The sequence below is a fragment of the Cyrtonyx montezumae genome, unplaced genomic scaffold (assembly GCF_038088225.1).
Source record: "Cyrtonyx montezumae isolate F1298 unplaced genomic scaffold, pur_monq_1.0 scaffold_13, whole genome shotgun sequence".
NCBI classification, from domain to species: domain Eukaryota; kingdom Metazoa; phylum Chordata; class Aves; order Galliformes; family Odontophoridae; genus Cyrtonyx; species Cyrtonyx montezumae.
In genome coordinates this window covers 17,039,272-17,059,331 of record NW_027071859.1, presented here as the reverse complement: position 1 = coordinate 17,059,331, position 20,060 = coordinate 17,039,272, and positions in this window count along the sequence as shown.

The window sequence follows — 20,060 nt, the reverse complement described above, 5'->3', positions numbered from 1 at the left end:
CTGGATCGAGCTGCCCAGGGAGGAGGTTGAGTCACCATTCCTGAAAGTGTTCAAGAAATGTTTGGATGTTGTACTAAGGGACATGGTTTAGTGGAGAAATATGGAGAGTAGGTGGACAGCTGTACTGGATGATGTTGGAGGTCTTCTCCAATCTTGGTGATTCTATGAATCTGTGATTCTGTGACATGTATCTGAGGTAGCAAAATTTTACCTTCAGCAGTGCTGAAGGTAAAAATTGTACAAGAGAAAGACTATTGGATTTAGACGAGGGGCAATGAAATTTCACATTAGCATAGTTCACATATCTTCATAAGGCAATATTTTGGCTAGACTGTAGTGCACTTAGTGATCTAACAGTGAATACTTAAACAGAAAATATCCCATTGTAATAAGCCCCCATAGTAAAAAAAAAAGTATATATATTAATATTAATGCAGTGAAAAAATTGTTCTTCCTTTTGAATTCAGTAAGGACTGCAAAGACAGTGACTATTAAAGAATTCAACTGGTTTCAAAATTGACCTTAACCTGGAAAAAGCTAGACAGAACTGAAGAGAACACAGATTAAAAATTCAGTTTGCAGTATTTCACAGCCCTGGTAACCTGGGACTGGGATACTCAAGAGCTACTGACAGCTTGCATTTCAAAGCTGATTTGTAAAGTTGCCAACAGGTCAGTAATCAGTAACTTTACAGAGCATGCAGCTGACACAGAAAGCCAAAAAGGAACAACAAAAGACATAATTGGATCTTAGGACCCAAAAGATGCCATGAATGCATTCATTTTTGGCACTATGCATGCTGCATGTTGAGACAAGATATGGTTATAATGAAAGTGATTTGCATATTTTTCATGAAGTTTGGATGCACTGAATTATAAAAATAACCCCCCTAACATGAAGCTATTTCACTGGCTCTCAGAAATCTCATTTGAGACACAGACAAAAATCACAGAAGTTAGCAACAAAAACAAAAAGCAGAAAAAAAAGAGTTTGTTAGGCCATAGTAGACACTTGCCTTTAAATGCAGATTTTCTTCAGTTTATTTGGAAGTTTTTGGGTTTTTTTTTCAAGATTTAAATGGTAAGTAAAGCATGCATTAGATTCTGAGGGAAACTTCTAAGTAGTATAATGAAATTCCTATTTGCCAAAGGAAAGAAACCAAAAAGGAAATCAACAAAGTAACAACAGACAATGAAAAACTTCATAGTAGTTAAATCTTTAGACCCAAATATGAAAATTCTTACCTATTTGAGGCTGATTTTATATTGTTACTAGACTTGAAAAGGACTAAACTTAGCACATCTTGGCCTGCTGGGTAAAATTCTTGCCCTTTCAATGTCCTGTAGCCTTTTCTCTCCGTTTCTTATCACCCTTGAGGACTGGATGTGGTAGTTCACATGTAGGTTTCTGGGTTGATGACCAAGAGCCACGTCTTAAGCACTAAAGTCTGCCTTCTCATAAATCTATTTAACTGGCATTTTTTTATTAACAATTGAACTGCTGGCTTAACCAGGTTCTTGCTTTGGCAGATGCTGGACCAGATTTCCAAGTACTGAGCTTCTGGAAATACTGCACAATCAGACTTGGCATGAACAGCTACCCACATCAGATACTTCCTTTTGAACAGGGAGAGAACAATGCTGATGAACCCTTTCACTACTCCCAGTCTTCCATTACAGTGACAAGAGTGCAACTTGCAGCTGGGGCTCATGTGGACCTAGAGAAAAATTGTCTGATGGCTTCATTCTCCCTCACAGAACAGATGACTAGAGGTCTCTGGTTCCTGTTGAAGTGCATGTCCAAACCCAGATGTGAGCAACCATGTTGCCCTTCCAGAAGGCGTATCTGTCAGTGCACTCATATTTGGCAACCCTTAGCCTGGAGGCTACAAGATCTGAAAGGAATTAAACTGCAGTGAGTTATAACAAGGATAATCATTACCATGGACCAGCCTTTCATTACCACCAGTAGCAAGTCAGTCCCACTGCCACAAAGACCTGCACCCTTTCTACCCCACGTATGCCTCCAACCAGCTTAACAAAATAAGCCATTTTTTTAAGAAAACAAAACATGCCCTCCTGTGTGTCAGACTGAGAAAGTAATATATTTCTGATACAGTTATAATATTAAAGGTTGCTTTTGGTCATGACTGTAGCATTATTGACAAGACTTCTGGTTCTTCTTCATGGAAATTATTGTTGCTCTTGTAACAATTCTCTAACATGTAGTTTGCAAATATACACCTGCTGATCTATAGCTATCATGTATTTCCAAGTGGGTGCTGTAGCTGTATTCATGTCAAAGAAAAAAAACGTGTAAATAACAACACAGAAATGCACATTCCTTTGATAATTTATCATTATTTTTCACTTTTCATTAGACTACCAGTAAGCATGTGACAGTTGGAGGATTATGTAATTTATTTTTAGGGATTTTTTTTATTAAGAACTTATTTCCTCCAGGTTCCCTGCAGGAATTAAACTATGACTATATGAAGGCTGCTCCCTGCTCCAAGAATAATGCCTCCTCTTTTATTATGTTGGCCCATGATATCAGAGGCAGATGTTGGTGGTATGATTGTAGTGGCTGAACCTTCCTGGCAATGTTGTGTTACACTTTTTTCTGTTACATTTTGCTGCTGTTCAACAGAAGGCAACAGAAATGGAGGCGTGTATTAAGAAAAGGTACAGAACTGAACACTATGCAGAAAAAAATGGCACCCATTGACATTCATTGGCACTTGCAGAACACCCATGGAGACCAAACAGCAGATGCAAGCACAGTGAGGTAGTGAGTGGTGCATTTCAGCAGTGGTAGCAGACTGAAAGAAAATTAATTTTCAAGACAGTCATGCATAACTGTCACACACAAAATGAAGAGTGTCTCATCTTCATTTCATGCAGCTCATCTGCACAAATCAGCTTATGGTAGTAACTACCCTGAAAAATAGTGCTTTGTATCTGAGAATTTACTCTACTAAGTAGTGTTACTGTGCTCCTTGCAGATGTTGTAGGGTCCATGGAAGTAAATATAAGGCATTACTTTTGGAGCAACATGCATACAGAATTTGAACATGTAATCGGTTGAAGGATTTGTGGGTCCTCATTTATCAAAATAGCAAGCTTCTTCACTGAGGCTTCAGAACATGGAACGATCAGCTTTAGGTTTTTGCTCTTGAGGAAATTTTCCTTCAGGTTTATAGGGGAAAACCTTGCTTGTTGCTACCAGATAAAAACTGCCGCTTCCACATTTCAAAAGTAAAAGGCAATGCTATATCTGCAGTGCTGATGACCTGTTTCTATTGGCAGCCCTATGACGTTCTACCATAGCATTAGCCATGAGTTTTCTAGATTCCTTGGATGTAATTTCTTGCTTTCTCTGCCAGATAACCTGCAGCAGAAATGAGAGAGTTTTATATACAGAAAGAGCAGAATGATGGAGATCCTCCATAGTAACATGAACACAGGTTTCCTCTATTCTTTTCTGAAAAATGTGGTAGCAGCAGGCAAGGGATGGAAAAGGCAAGGCAAGAAAACAAATCTACATTATCTACCATCTTTTTTGTAGATTGAGTGGTCATAATAATGGGAAGTGCTTTGAAAAGAATATAAGTAATGCTCTTCTGCCATTACAATGGGAAGATCCCTCTTCTGTCCTTAACAACACATTCTGAATGCAGATTTATTCATTCCAAGCTCATGGGAGGGAAGAACGTGATTTATTTTTGAATGTGCAAATGCAAAAGCAAATTGCTTATTTTTATTGGTCAAACCTTCATGGCAGTTGAAATCTTGTACTACTACAAGCCACAAGCACAGGCCTAGATACTGAGAACATCACCATTAAGGCAACTGCTGCAAATAATAAGCTGAAGGTACATAAATCCACTCAAGGTTTGAGTTGAACAGGTCATATTGGGATCTGGGGCAAATAATTTCTCACTCTAGACATATTCTTTCAGGTCAGAGGACAATTTATTCACACAAAAGAAATGAGATATGGTAGCAAACCTCTGCCTACATTACTACTGTGCCTGATGCTTAATTTACAGTGACTTTTTAGCCCTTTCTACCAGTATTTGGAAGGAAGGCATGCTGTGATGTGCACATATGCGTGGCTAATATAGCTACCTAGGAGATGTGCATATCTTGTCAGGTGCTCAGTGAAAGAGTCAGGACTCCATAAGAGGCATTCTTTGCTTTTCCTGCACTACTCATTCCCATAATTTCATGAGCCAACAGCCTGTCTCCCCCATTAAAAAAAAAATGGTTTTAGGAGATTATTTCAAATTGTTCACACACACATATGAGCAAGATTTAGTTAAAATCTTGGGAAAATGTTTAAGCATGCAAACCCCCCTTTTTTTGAAATACTAATTGATGTTGCTAAGAGACAATAGTTATTGCATCATTTTTAAAGCCAGACTCTTAAGCTAAAAAAAAAAAAATAGTTCAAAAATCTTACTCTCATATAATAAAATCTGAACAAACAACTCCTTCGGAAACAAATACACTACAACTCCACTTTAACTATGACCCTAAATCAATAATATCAGCTTGACTTTTCAAGAGTACTTAGTTCCTGAAGCTCTGCAATATTTCAGAATAAACTCTTCATGATTGGTTCCTCAGAAAAAAAAAAAAAAGTTTTGTTTTCCACAGGCAATATAAATGAACACACCTCATAGAAAGAGAATGTGAGAAAGATTTATATGCACGTTAATATCAGATATCAATCAATTGCCCAGTCTTCTATAATTTCATTATTATCTGATATTGTGTTTATTCGCTAAATTCCAGGTATACAATTCCCAAGATTCAAATTGGACAAATGTTATATGAAATAACGCATGGAGAAATTACTACCAAATATTTTTGAGTTAATTGCATTCCTTCAAAGAAATGATTTGAGAGAGATTCATCTCATCTAATTTTTATGCCACGTAAAAGTTGGGCACTTAACCTAAGCTAGCCACCTAAGTTTCTGTACAAGCTATAGAGACAGACTGTGATAGAAAGCAATTCATCCAACCTATATTGGGCACCTATCTTAAAAAAGGGATGAACTGCCGTTTGGAGGAACCTATCTTTCTCCATTTGCTATATGAAGAACCTGGACAAATAGCTTGAATGAAACACCTAACTTTAGAGGGCTAAAATGTAGTGAAGATGAATTCTACACTAAATCAATATAAAACAAATAATACATAAAAGCCACAATGTACAAGTCAGAGTTAAGGCAATTGTGATGAAATACACATTTCCTTGTCCTTGCTAAGAAGAACCTAGGGGTTTTGCGTGCCAAAAACTTTAGATTTACAAGACCCTAAACTATTCATTTCCTTGATTTTGAGTCTGTTGGTTCTAAGTAATACAGTAAGCATCTATACTGTTTACCACTGAAGTCTTCCATGTAGTTTTTCAAAAAAGCATCGTGTTGTCTTGTTTTTTTCTTTTTATGCACATAGAAGCAGTTAGAAACCCTGAAGCAAGGAAAGCAGCACCTCTTGGATTACCTGCCAGTTAAGCTAAGCACAGCCTCACCTTTTTAGGCTTTTTTAGGCTTGGTGGTGGTTCTTGGACTATTATCCCACTTTTGATTATGATACAATGTTTACAAGGCATTTTTTCTTAACAAGCAAGGGTATCATTGAATTACTAATATTGAAATTTAGTCAAATCCACTTCATAGAGGATTAAGACCATTTTAAGTTTGTTCAAAATACATAAACCCAACATTAGAAATGATCAAGTAAATAGCTGGATGTATAATCCCACTGCTTTATTTACACATTAAGGTGAAAAGAAATCTGCAGAACTTTCTCAGGGTAAAATATCTTACTCAATTCTGAGCGGAGAGCATGGTCTCTAGTGCCAAAGATAAACAGATATTTCAACAATATCAGATTCTAACAAGATCACCATGGAAAAAAAAATGCATTATGTACTAAAGAAATACAGGACTTAAAAATATGCAGGTTATAATTTGTACTTTAGATGTTTCTTAATGAAAACCTGGTGTTGACTCATAATTAAATGTACACTATATATTACTTAAAGAATTAACAAAGAAAACTTCTCATCTACTTCATGGGCTATATTGGGTTGAAGTGTTGAACGTGATGAACAACTTCTTGCTATTATTCTTCCTGCACGGTCTCCCAGCCTTTGGATGAATTCAATGGAAAAAAAAAATCACATACATGTAAGAACTGATGTAGTTCCTCAGACAAATCTTTACCCTCATTTTGAAAGCTTTCATGAAAGAAAATAGCAGAGGATATCATTATGCAATCTGGTGATTTAGGCGCTACATCAATTCTGTTTTCAGGTTAGGTTTTGTATATGCCAGTATAACTCTTATTTTGCCTATACCATACAGCTATGTGGTTGTGTATTTACTGTTACACAGTATATACCACCCTGTTTTAGCATGCACTTGTTCTGAAGCTTGGGTCACAAATATTATATTGCTGTTGGAGAGCTGTCTCTTGAAGAATAACACTCAAAACACCTCACAAACAGCCTCTTTAAGCCCAGCTGTGTCTGAAGCTGACACAGTTCAATCCTTTGCAGAGGGCACAGATGTCATCCTCGTGTTGTAAAAGAGCTGCTGTAAAGAGACCAGAGCCTCTATTTGTGTGTTAAGCAATGGATTGCTATTCAAAACTATCAAAACCACACTGAGCCTGAGATTCCCAGCCTACTCTGAGAAGATATGGTCTGTTGTCCTGCCTCCCTGCATATTAAGGGTACAATAACTTCAGAAATAAAATACACCTTCAGAAGTTATAGAAGGCAGTGTCTTATTAGGTCCAGTGATTGGTTTTAGTTTGTAGTTAGTCTTCCACTGCGTGCAGCAAGAAACATCATAAGGAACTTGACATCCTTTCTAGTTTTGATTTTTTTGTTTGTTTAATATGTTTGTCAAAGAAATGGCAGAAACTGTTCCAAAGCATGAGCACTGGCACAGGCTGCCCAGGGGAGTTGTGGGGTCTCCTTCTCTGGAGATATTCAAGACCCGTCTGGACGCCTACCTGTGTGACCTGGTATAGGGAACCTGCTTTGGCAGGGGGGGTTGGACTCTATGATCTCTTGAGGTCCCTTCCAACCCCTATATTTTCCACTAAGGAGAGCATAGCCCCACTAAAGCCAGAAGAAAAGCCCTATTCAAAGCTCTTACACCTTTGCAGCTCCTCTGGTGGACTTCTGTCAAGTGCCTCACCACCACCTTGTTTTTGCTCAGATCATAAAATATGTTCAGCTTTTAGTAATAGTTGTCACATTCTAAAGATGATCAATATAATATTAATCAGTTTATTGTTCACAATGTTGTGAAGTTTGATCCGTAAGATGCTTTCCATTTCCTGTTAATAACACTGAGATGAGGTCAAGCCTGACCTCAAAAGGTTGGTTGCCAAATGCATTTAAAGTTTCTGCGTGAAAGTGAGAGTAAACTAGTGAAGATGGATGCCAGTCCTGGTTATTTGGAATCGGACAGAAGACAGGATGCCATCAGGGAAGCTAATGGTCCGTTAGCTTCCATGTGAGGGCCAGGCAGGGGACAGGAGAATATGGACATGCGAGAGACTGTGGGAGCAGCAGGGAGGGAAAATACATTCAGAAACGGGACAGCAAATTGAGTGAGACTAATGTAGAGACCAGGAGGGATGCAGAAGGGGGCAGACAAGCGTGAAGATGAGGACACGGAGTCAGAGTGCAGGGAATGCACTGTAACGGGATGGAGGAAAATGCCAAGTATGAAGTCGTGAGACAAGGAGGAAGGATAGAGGTCAAGCAAATGCTGTGGCATGGGAGTTATGTGAAAACATAAAATTCAAGCAGGTGCTCCTCCTGCAGCAGGGAGAAGTCAAAATCTCAAGGGGTCCTAGTAGATGGAGCCTCTTGGATCAGTGAGCAGAGAGACTCCATTTCTGCAGAGGTTTTCAAGGGTAAAAGTAAATCCTGCAAAAAGGCTACAGAAAAGGAAGGGAAAGCAAGAAAAAAGAAAGAAATTCTCACTAATGTTTAAAAGGAGAAAAAAGGGGAAAACGTAATTTTGATTTAGGAATAAAATAAGAAGTTCTTAGTGATTTTAAGCAGGCACAAATGTGGGAGCTCAAGCTCAGTGCTTTTAAAAGCCTGGTTATGGCAAAAACTACATCATCATTAAAGTTATTGATCCTTTTGGAGGCTTAGTTTTACAGATAAGCCATAGCTCTGAGAGCAGAAATTGCCAGGTTTTGTTAAAGAGCTAGCATTATTGTACAGAGACCAGTACAAACCAACCAAGTAACTGCCATTGTTGCCTTTTTAGGAGCTTACTAAATACATATCCATCAACATGGGATGGCTGTAAATCAAATTAAGCCAGATGGATTCTTAAGGTTAGACAGTCTTCTTCATTCCGTTACATGAGAAAAATAATTTTTAGGATCCTTCTCTGAGGTTTCAGAGATCCAATGGTGTCAGTGTGCTAATATTTTACAGTCCAGTGGCTGCCAAGATTTATCTTTAAAAGGTTTGCCAATGTCATAGTGCACTGCTATTTTACAGTCCAGCAATTTCCAAGGCTTATCTTTTTGCAGAAACCCACGTAAAAGCTACAGCATCTCAGACAATTTTGATAGGAAGCATCCATAATCGCTGAAAGACTGAGAAGTGTTTGAGCCTGGATGCACTAATAATCCTCACTGCTCTCACATGAAATGTCACCTTCTATTTTGTAAATGTTTTGCACCAAGAGTCCAACAGAAAGGGAGACAAAACTTCTGGTCTGGCGGAAAGTACTGAATAGGGTTGTGAATGGTTTAGAAATTATTGCAGTTTGTTTCTTTTCAAAAAGAAAAAAAGTTTTCATATAGCTCCTTCCTAACCAGTGAAACTTACACTGCTAGGGAGTAAAACCCTTAAACACCCCTTACTCTTGCTCCATGGCATCATAAGTCAAGTAGAAACCAAACTGAAGGACGCTGCATCTTCCTCTAGAAAGGAAAGAAGAGAACAAGCATGGGAAATCTGAGGTATACAGGCATATAATACAGGCAGCCCTGTACCTCCACAAAAGGGCAAATAACACTAAAAGAAGTAGGATGTCCTTTATATCTTGAGAAAAGAGAAACGTTAAGGCAAAAATCAGGTAACTATTCTGCTGCCACAGTACCAAAAACATGGAATTCCCACTCCATCAGACAGAACTCTTTACTATAAAAGTCAAAAATACCAACTTTCTCTTAAAAATGCAGGCAAATGTATTTTCAAGACTTTGAGCTTTCAGTACATATAGCACATAACTGCTCTAAGGCAGTTACCTCTGTAGTTACAAGTTTTCTAGAATGACTTTTGATTTCATAAACTTCTACAGAAAATAAAAGTTACACAGAATATACTTCATCTTACTCTGCTCATGTAGTCATTCATGAAGGATGGGTTTACTCCAGTTAAGGAGTAACTTAACTTGGTTAAGGAATTCTCATAATCCATTAGTAAGGAAGTTTTCCAATAACTTCTGAGATCCAAAAATTGAATCAGACAACTTCACCTATAAAATGACTCTACAGAACCATATATGTTATAAACTGTCCACAGGAATAACTTTCAGAACTTAACCAAAGTGAATTTGGGATACTAAGATGTATACTTTTATTCATACATCTGCTTCTCTATTATCTAATTCTTGCAGGTTTTCCTGCAGTGCTCTAGCACTTATAAGTTTGAAACATAAGTTTCACAAATATTTGTGGAGCAGTGAAGAAGGAAGAGCCCACGAACACCACTGATATTGACTTGGAACATCAAGAGAATTCAAAAAGCCCAGACTCAGAGGTCAGCCCACAGGTAATATATACAGCATATGCCTTCTGGAAGTTGGCAAGAACAAAAATGAACACGAAAGAGGTGGTATTATTAGAAGTGATCAGAAATCTTACAGTTCTTTTGGAAGAAGTCTAACACATCAGATAATTTAAAAGATATCAAATAAAGACATCCAAATCCCTATAAGTAAATAAATAAATCTATTATCTAAAATGAGGTTGCCTACCATGTTAGAGAATAGTTAAAAAGGCAATTGCAGTGCTTGCTGAATTTGACATGGTCATTAAAACCACAGAAGAGGGTGACAAACTGTAGAAATGATGCAAACTTTGAGTTTACTGAGGGATATCTGTACAAGATGCTAAGACATTCAACAGAAACTCCAATCAAAACATTCATTTCAAGAACACAGATACAATTCCACAGAAGACTGACTTTTCTGTGTGTGCGAGTGTCCATATGAGCAAAACAGATCTGACTGAACTCTTAGAACAGAGGAAGAAACAGAGCTTACAGCAGTAAGGTACACAGTATGGTTGTCCTTTATAAGACTCAATTTTCTCAAGCAACTAAAGACATCTATGAAGAAAATTGAGCAGCCAAGATCATATCACAATAAGGCAAGATACAATTAGTTTGAGGCATTAAATTCAAACAACATGTAGAAGTCATCATCAGTGTAAAAGACAAATATCCTTGACCACAAAGGAAAGATTCACTCTCCAAAATGCACAGGTTTGTTTGCCCTAAATGTTCATACTTCAGCTGCAGTCCTCCACGTTTATCCACTATCCATTAGTTCTACAGTAATTCAGCTTGTATGAAATCCTTTTCTTTGAAATCCATTGCCAACTCATTAAATGTTCCAAACTTTCCAGTACATGGATTTATGAGTAATTAAGAGTTCCTCAGATTCAATATTCAGGAAATATAGCTCATTATCTGCTGTAAAGGCATTTGGCCAATCTAAGGAAATTCTTGAGCAGAAAATTTGTTGATTCCTATCAGTGTTGCCCAGTCTCTTCCTTTTTAGATACTGAGGCCTGAACACTTTTTTTTTTTTTTTTTTTTTTACGTACCCTACAATGGCACTAATCTCCATTGAAAAAAAATGGAGATAGTCTTAGTGTCTTCAAAGGTAAATTTACTGAGCTCATATAATGTCTCTGATAGAATGGATGGAGAAACTCCATTGTCTGAGTGCAGGTCTTGAGACATATATATTTAGACAAATGTTTTACCTTATTACCCTTTTCTTCTTACACCTGGCAAAATGTGCACAGTCTGTTCATGTTAACATATTTTCTCCAAAATCCAAGGTCCTGTATTTCTTTCTGCCCTTTGTTCAAATCTCTACTTTTTAATAGCAATTTTCATTTTAAACTTATAGGAAATGGATCTGAGTGTAACCACTATATAAGCAGTTAAGGTTTTCTGAACCATTCATTATCTACCTCCTTGTGAATTTTCCTTCTTATGCTAAATTAGTGTCACTTCTATTGAAAGACTACTCTTCTGAAATTTGTCACTGGGTGGTTCTCTAAACTTTATTAGCAGTTTCTAACAGTATCTTTTATTTACTGGACAATTCTTCAGTGCTTTAAGTTGCTAGCAGTGTAGCAAAGCAATTTCACACACGCTTTTGAAAGATTTATTGTCTGGGTGCAATTTTTTGTGAATGGACTTGCTGCTCAGATTATGTACAACACTGTTCATAAAACCGTCACACAGAAGTGCACCTAACTTTGAGACTGCAGGAAACCAACAAGAGCCAGCTCTGATAAAAGATCAAAGAATGGTGCAGAGCAAATCCCATGAAACCTACTTGACCAAACTCAAATCTGGTCAAAGTTATTAATGTAAGTATGTGTTTGTTGTTTCAAGCCCCATTCTTCTTGAATGTATTTACATACTTATCCACAGTTCCAGGTTTAAAAAAAGATCTTGCAAAAATAATGAAAAAAACCCTTCATTTTAATAATTATCATTAATTAATTAGTTTACTAATTTCTGTAAGAAATCTAAGGACATAAAAGTAGAAAATATCCAAGGGAAGGCTACAAGGATGGGGAAAGGTCTGGAGATCAAGGTATGTGAGGAACAGCTGAGGTCCCTTGTTTTGCTTAGCCCAGAGGAGAGCAAACTTGAGGGATTAAGGACAGGTTCTGCGCCAGAAGACAGTGGGAATGGAACAGGCTGCTCACAGCAGTATGCATGGTCCTACCCTGCTGGAGTTCAAGAAGCATTTGAACAATGCTCTCAGACAGAGTTTGAATTTTGGGCAGTCCTGTGTTGGGTCAAGAGTTGGTCTCAGTGGTCTTTGTGGATCCCTTCCAACTCATGATATTATATGGTTTCAAGTGCATATGTTTATGGATGTATACATATATTCTATGTACATATCTACAAGAAAATAGACACATTACAGTTATTAAAGGTTCTCCAACCCTCTACACTAGCCATAATATACTGTACAACCACCAACCTTTTAGTTCATCCGTTCTTCAGAAAGTAGCATTCAATGTATTAAGGAAATGTATTTAAGGAAATGTATTCAATGTATTTAAGGAAGCCTACCTTGCAAAGTAGGTTTTCCTTAGCAGCACTTCCTATTCAAAACTCCATGCCTCACACTGGGATCTTTCACTTCCAGTTCAAATTAAAGAAATAAACGAGTGAAAGAAGAAACAAAATGCACTTCTACACATACAATCTATTCATGTAACACATATACCAAACACAAGCACTACCAGCCTGGCATCCTGTCCCACCCATTTCTATCATGGAATATGCATTAATAAAAGCACATATCAAATGACAGCACTTGGTTAATGCTCTCACATCAGTCATGTTTTTAAAAGACTTTTGTTTTGTGTTCCCTAATAGAATCCTTTAAAAATATGCCAGAAGAGATACTTTTTTTTTTTTGCCTCTTTTGAGTTTTAGTTACTCCACCCATAAACAATCAGACATCATATAACAGGAAGACTAATACAGGAAATATTCAATAGAAAGTTGAAGTCTCCCATTAGTAAGCTTTTAAGGGTCAACAGTTTTACTTAAGTTATCTGGAATATACACAATTTTGGGAAGAGCAAACAAAACCATTGGCACTCTGATGATGAACACTAGTTCAAGAACCAACCACAATCCCCCCACCTTCAAAGCTCTAACAAGTGAAGGTCAGCTAAAATTATTTTCAACACACTATCAGTCCTCTCACTTGTTTTGTTGGTGTTTTTTCTTTCCTTCTCCCATGATATTTTTGATGCTCACAAAGTGATGCAGATTTAACAGCTATACCTGGAAGGGGGTGGCATAGTGGAGCCAAATTTCTGCAGAGAAAGCTTCAGTCCTCATTGAATGAGCAACAAGAGGTAGTTAAGAAATGTAGGATTTCCTTTATCATTAAGCAAGAGCACAGTACTCCAAAAATCATGTTCACCGCAATTCAAGCAGATAAGTAATATAATTATGCCAATGCTTACCAAGGTATAATATAGCCCAAGCCAATTTCTGCATAACTCTGACACTGTACTCAGTTCTTTTGGTGATCTGCATAACTTTCAGCTTTATCACATTTGGCTGCTAAGCCCTTTCAAACAATTACACAGTTCAGTTATTTTAAGTAAAATAGATCGGTCACAATTCCTGTTTCCTTCTGATTGCTTTGCAGATGCCAAACAATGGCAGGTGTGCAAAGGCAAGAACTGCTTCAAATACCACCTTGGCTCAACAAAGGCTGCATGGAATGAAAATTGAGAGAAAGAACCAGACGCACAGAGGTAGCATCCTCTCTCCTTTATCGTCTCATCTCATTCCTCAAGGCAACCAATCTACTAACCCCTCCACATCAGTGACAGTAATCCTGTGCGAAGTAGAGTCACCATCTAACCATTAAAGGGAAGCAGCAGTTGCAATAATGCTCAAGGTGCCCTTCCTATCTTTCCTATTAAAAAGATCAAACTTTGGGACATTCTAAGAAATAGGAATGATTAGATGCTTTCTGTGAAATTGCATCTTTGTTGAGATACCAAACAGACAGAAACAGAGTCACTGGTAACTGGTCTGATTTAGGAAATTATGCTGGCAAATCCATAGGGAAAGATTACACGCAATCTACATACCAGCACACAATGTGCGCTATATGTATAATGTTTGTTCGCTGTGTGTACAAGCATACATGTAAATGAGAAAGCAGGAATACCCTGTCTTTTTTTTCCAAGGAAGTACCATAAGAAAACGTATGGAATAAAAACCTGCAGACCAGTAGCCCCTATGTAAACCCCCACACCTGGTAAGCTGCAGCTCCTGTCTACTGTAGTTCTTTCCCCAGCATAGTTTTTCCATTTCTGTACTACAATATACTATCGTCATCACCACATTCAAGCAGACAATTAGGTTTTAGACAACACCTCTTCAAGTGGCCTGCATGAAGATGCAGCAAACCAACATGCCAAGCTAATGCAAATGCAGGGACAGGGACAAATGTGGCTTCTCCTCCAGCTTCTTCCACTTATCCTCCTTCTCCTAAGACTACTTCAACTGATGCTACTGCTTGACATTGCTCCTTGCAGTCTGCAGCCTGACTAGATTTTTCCCATTTCTTCCTTTTCCTAGAAACGTCCATGGGCTTTATGTAGGGCAGTGTCCCATAAATAATACTGAAACCACTAGTCAGACTCTGCGTTGACAGTCTTCTTTTAAAGTTCATTTGCATCTGATCCAGTGGCAAATTTTATCCCTTGGTACAACTTACAGGTATCACCTTTTCTTAGATAAAATACTTAGGATTCAGTATTAGTCTCTATGAATACAGACCTCAACCACTCATCTATCTTCTTTGACAAGAATAACTATTTAGGTGATAAGATCTTAAAGTTTAAACAACCAGAGGACAGCTTATCTGAACATGCTAAATAACATATTTCCTATAACCTAAAAATTGTTTTGCCACCTCTGTGGAATAGAGGAAAACAAATCTTCATTCCTATGAAAGTATTGGTGCATAGTCTTGTGAGTCATTTCAAAACCTTTCCAGTACATGCTTTCCACAGAAGGGCTTAGACATATGATCCACCCATGCGGAATAATGTTTAACTGTAGTCAGTCAAGAGACAAAGTTAGCTGCAATACATTCAGTACTTCTATTAGGTTTGGGAAGAACATTCTTAACAGACTAAGTGTTGAATTCTTTCTAACCTTTTTACTTTAAATTCAATTTAATGTTTAATTGTTTTCACACTGCGGAAAGGTAATAAATACAATTCTCTCCAGGGAGTTATTTGGTTGGACCATCAATTTCAGAGGCAGCCAGCCTCAGGACTTTTGACCAGCCAGTCAATCAAAGTACATACTTCATTTGTGCACTACCAAAGTTCAAATTCACCCAAAAGAGTTATTGGAAATGTTGCTTAAATACTGAGACAAGGGTCCTTGATGATCCCTTCTGCTTGTGCTTACCTTCTCCCATTTGGAAGCAATGCCAGAATCACTGCTGGCAGCCTAGTGACAACATTCACTGATGGGGACTAGATCTGCACCCTTCTCATAGTTCCCAAGGAGGACAAAGCGTATCACAGTTCATGTACTGAAAACAATAACAGTAAAAAAAAAAAGAAAAGAAAAAGGACCCAAGGGGAAGAAAGCAGCCTCTGTACCTCCCTTTTGAATGCCTACACTTCTGAGACAAGCTCCATGTCTGAACATCACCTGATACCATGACTTACTACATCTATAAGAGAGGAACTCAAACTTCCTAATCAGAGTAAGCTCTTAATTTATTATCCTTGCACTGATTGATTTTCCATGACTTCTTCTGATTGACTATAAATGTACATAAACTTTAAACATCAATGACTTCCTGTGCTGAGGAGTCCTTCAGGCGAAGTGTGATTTGATGAATTGTATCTTTTGTATCTGAAATTAGCTCCTTTGCCGGGGATATATAAGAGACTGGTCTGGACAAATTTATCTCTAGTAAACCTCTTTACCTTTCATTTACCTCCATGCCTTTGATTTTTTAATTCCTTGAACTCAGACAAAATGTTCTGTCTGCCTAAGAGTTACATTTACTATTCTTCAGCCCCTCATACAATCTTACAAGGCTTAGTAATCTTTTACAGGCTCAATCACAAACAATCCCACTTCTGACTGCGCATCAGCTCATTCAGATGGCTGAAGGTATTCTGATCTCAGAATTTTACTTCCATGACAGATACATCAACTTCAATTTCATCCTTATTGATAACTAGTTCTAAGAGAGGTGGAACTACTGAATCTTGGTCTCCTAAAGCTTTGTCAAACCCAATGTTAAGATCACCTGAGCATTTTCTGATGTCTAATAGGTGCTGAACTCAAGTTGCAAATTGAGAGCAATGATATTATTGGATAAAATTGAGGAGACCTCTGTTATCTTTCATAGTTCTGTTCTCCTTCTGTATGTGGAAGAAGCCAGCTGGTGGATTTGAAAGAACAGCCTTACAGGTAGCTGAAGCTCGGCAAAAAACACAGATCTATACTTTTTTTTTTTTTTTGCAAAGGGTACATCAATTTTAACTGCTGTCACTGGGAATATACTTTTATATAGAGTTCATATACTGTAGAATTATAACTTGGGGCATTCAGAAGGGTTATTCTTAAAAAGATCATAGTTAAAGACGAGATTTATATCTTGCACAAATTTCTGATCAAATATTAGTATCATCATTCCATGGAACAAATAAGGGAAATTCTGAACTTAGTAAGCAGGATGGCTGTTGAGAACATTTCTCTTATATCAAACCTTTATCATAATCTAATAAATAACCCTTAATAGGATTTAATCCATCTTTAAAGTATATGTCTCTAAGATCTCCTAGGACACTGGTCTAACATAAAAAATTGAGCAGTTATTAGAAGTGTTCACCTGATTCCTTCCATAGCCTTGCCACCTACTCTGTATTATTTATATGGCCATCCTTGGACTAAGGATAAGTTAAAATGAAAATATTTGAATTAAATACACCATCTGCAAGTACAAAGAGTATACTAGATGCTCTTATGTTAGCACTGCTAGAGTAGGACAAAAATAAGCCAAGTTTTATTCTTATTTACTGAGTAGTCCCAAGGACTTGGTCCACATTTCACTGTTATAGTGATATTTTATTCCTAGATAACTGACAAAGACATTATTTGTATGTTTTGAGTCATTATTTATGTATCACCGAAAAGTTAACATTTACCCACTGTTATATTAGTTTTAAATGGTAAAAGCTTCTGATTATTTCTTCATTCAGTCCCTAGTACACTTCAAAAGCGAATTTATAGATCTTTATGGAAAATTCCCCACATAGCTGTGGGTGGAAGGATGGACGCTTGTTAAGTAATTCTGAGTTCACTTTAGTAAACTTCCCTTTTGCTATATACAGACATATTTATGTTTTTAATTAAAAAATAAAGAGGCTGTAAACTGCTGGTCAATTTTGCAATGTTTTGTCACATCCCATTAATGCAAATATAGAAGATACATTTCATAAAATAAATATATAGAACTAGGATTCATTTGGCAGGCTGATAGCCTCTTTTTAGAGTTCCTAGCATAACAGCTATAACCGAGCTGATGTCTTTTGCTCTGCAGTAATATAAATGTTAATAAATTCCACAAGTTAAAATGTGATGTTATGAGAAAGATTACAAACAGGTACTTATATGAGCATTATCAAAGAGTTATACCTATCTTACATAACTGATAAGTCATTAACCACAATAGGAAACAGAACAATACCCAGTGGATTCGCATGGCATTTCACTTTTTTTATATGTAGCAACTTGGACAGTATTCGGAAGAGACATGGATTAATCAGGATTTGCTTTTTCTGTGCTGTCTTTGTTGCTGGGTTAGCCGCACACCAGACCTCTCTTCTCACTGTCTCACAGGTCCCTCCCAGAGCAGTAGATGGAACATCTCTATCCCTCCTGAGATTGAGTTCTGCAGAACCCTGGCACAGCCAAGTCTCCAGCCGCAGTGGGTTACTCTGGTATCCACAGCAAAGCCCCCTGAATTTAACACCTTGATGGGATTTTTTTGATCCACTTCCAGTAGAGAATGCAATGACGCAGAACAGCTTAAACCCCTAGCCCAAAAGCAGGCAAGTAAAAGTTATTTGATCCAAAATTTAAGTGGACCTAATTTGTGTCAGACACTAACCCTATAGGACAGAAAGTCAGTAGGACGCACTACCACTCTGTACTTCTCTACCTTTCCTGTCAGATCTCAAGACTTGAGATGTTAGAAACCCTTCAGTGCAACAGTACTCCTAGTTATTTATAAACAAGAAACTCCACTAAGTAATACAAAAAAAAGCCATTAAAAAAAGCAAACATTCCCTCCTATATTCCCATCTTAAAGCTTCTACACAAGGGAAAAGAGTACTGCATTATCTGCTTATAGTTTCTGCAAATAGAATCCAAGTCAACAACAACAACCAACAAAGTAGAATAAAACTAGACAAAGACATTTATTCGCAGGCAAAAAAAATTATGGCATGATCATAAGTCAAGCAATAGACAGTCTCCCAATACAAAACACAGCCCATGTATTTAAGTTCTCAACTATCCATTCAACAAATACATGAAATCCCTTTGTGCTATCTTTCCACAGACACACAAGATAGCCCTTTGCTCTTGTGGGGACATCCAAAGAGATCACCCCAGCTTATACTTTAGCTTGCTCATTTAAGAAACAAGGACATTAATGCAAGGAGAAAACAGTGACAAAGCATAAAAGGAATATACATACAAGAAGTGCTAATATGTTGAAGTAGGGGACCGAATACACAGTAGACTTCTTAAGTCAAATTACTGTGTGTTTGTACTAAGTATACCATAAGAGAGCATTATGGAGTTGCATCTGCTTCTCCACAATGACTGGTGGCTAAAGTAAGGCTCTAAAACTTAAGCAAAGTGAAACACTTAGAACAAACATTTGCTGTAAAATACTTGTGTAACTTGCTCAAGGACCTCAATGCACACAGTCCAAAGACAAGAGAAGGGTTACATGAAAATACCAGCTCAGATAATACATTTTAAAGACTTAATGGCAAGTAAAGGCACAAAAATAATTACACAGAATTAGGAAATTTTTTTTTTAGGTTTGAATAAATGGCCATTATTCAAAATGAATATTATCAAGGTCTAGAAGAAACATCAACTTGAAAAAATTCTAAAAGCAAGAAGCCCCATCTTCTTCAAAGTGAGGCTGATGAATAGAGGAGCAAGACATATCTCTGTGAGGTTCTTCAGCATCCCAATATAGGAACAGAATGATTGTTTCAGCCTCCCTCTAGATTCAGGGCAGGAATTTTGAGTTAACAGTACTGTAACGACTCCACTTTGCCTGTTTACCTCAAACATATATTAAAAAAAAGACCAAAAAAATCTACAAGTGGTTGTAATATATTTAATGACTGTTCTAATCATGGCCAAGGCCAACATTTAAACCACTAGACCGCTCAAAGAATATTCATAAGGGAACACAGTAATCCTCTTTTTCATATCTCCATGTACAGTTATGCATCCTTTTTTGCTAAAAACGACTAGCATATAACAATGGTGAATCACTGCCCAAAAGGCAGTTACTCCTGTAAAAACAAAAAGCAATTACTCCTGTAATTGATCATTAATGTTTCCTGTACCTTTACCTTGTTGCTGTCAGGGACATAATGATCTATTAGACAAACTTCTACCAGTCCAGTGTAACAGAGATCCCTAAATGTTTTTGCTCATCCAAATCCAGAATATTCAAGTGTTTAAAGACATACGCAAGCAGTGACTGATGATATCCTATGAAGTTCACAGAGGGATGAATTTGTTGCTATTGCTGTTCCTTGTGAAGGTTTCTGATACAGACTGTAAGATACCCAGTCATTTTTCATCTCTTGCCCTTACCTGTAGCTCTTGTGCTACTTCGAACAAAAAACACAAAGCACCGACCCCCCAGAAATAGAATGTCATTTGGATGATAAATTCTATCATATGTTGCAAAGACAATTTAAAAAGAGTTAAAATAGATATGCAAATTGGAATGACTAGCATTTAGAAACATGCCTGCAGGAACATCCAGTAGGTGCAATCAAAGAAGAAAAATGTTGCCACGTTAAGAGTAGCACCTTGAATTTAAAGACAGGGCTCCAGCTGAGGACTGCAGAATGGAAATTCCTTTGTTAACCTGCTCCTTTATGTATATTTAAAAAGCATAAGCCATAG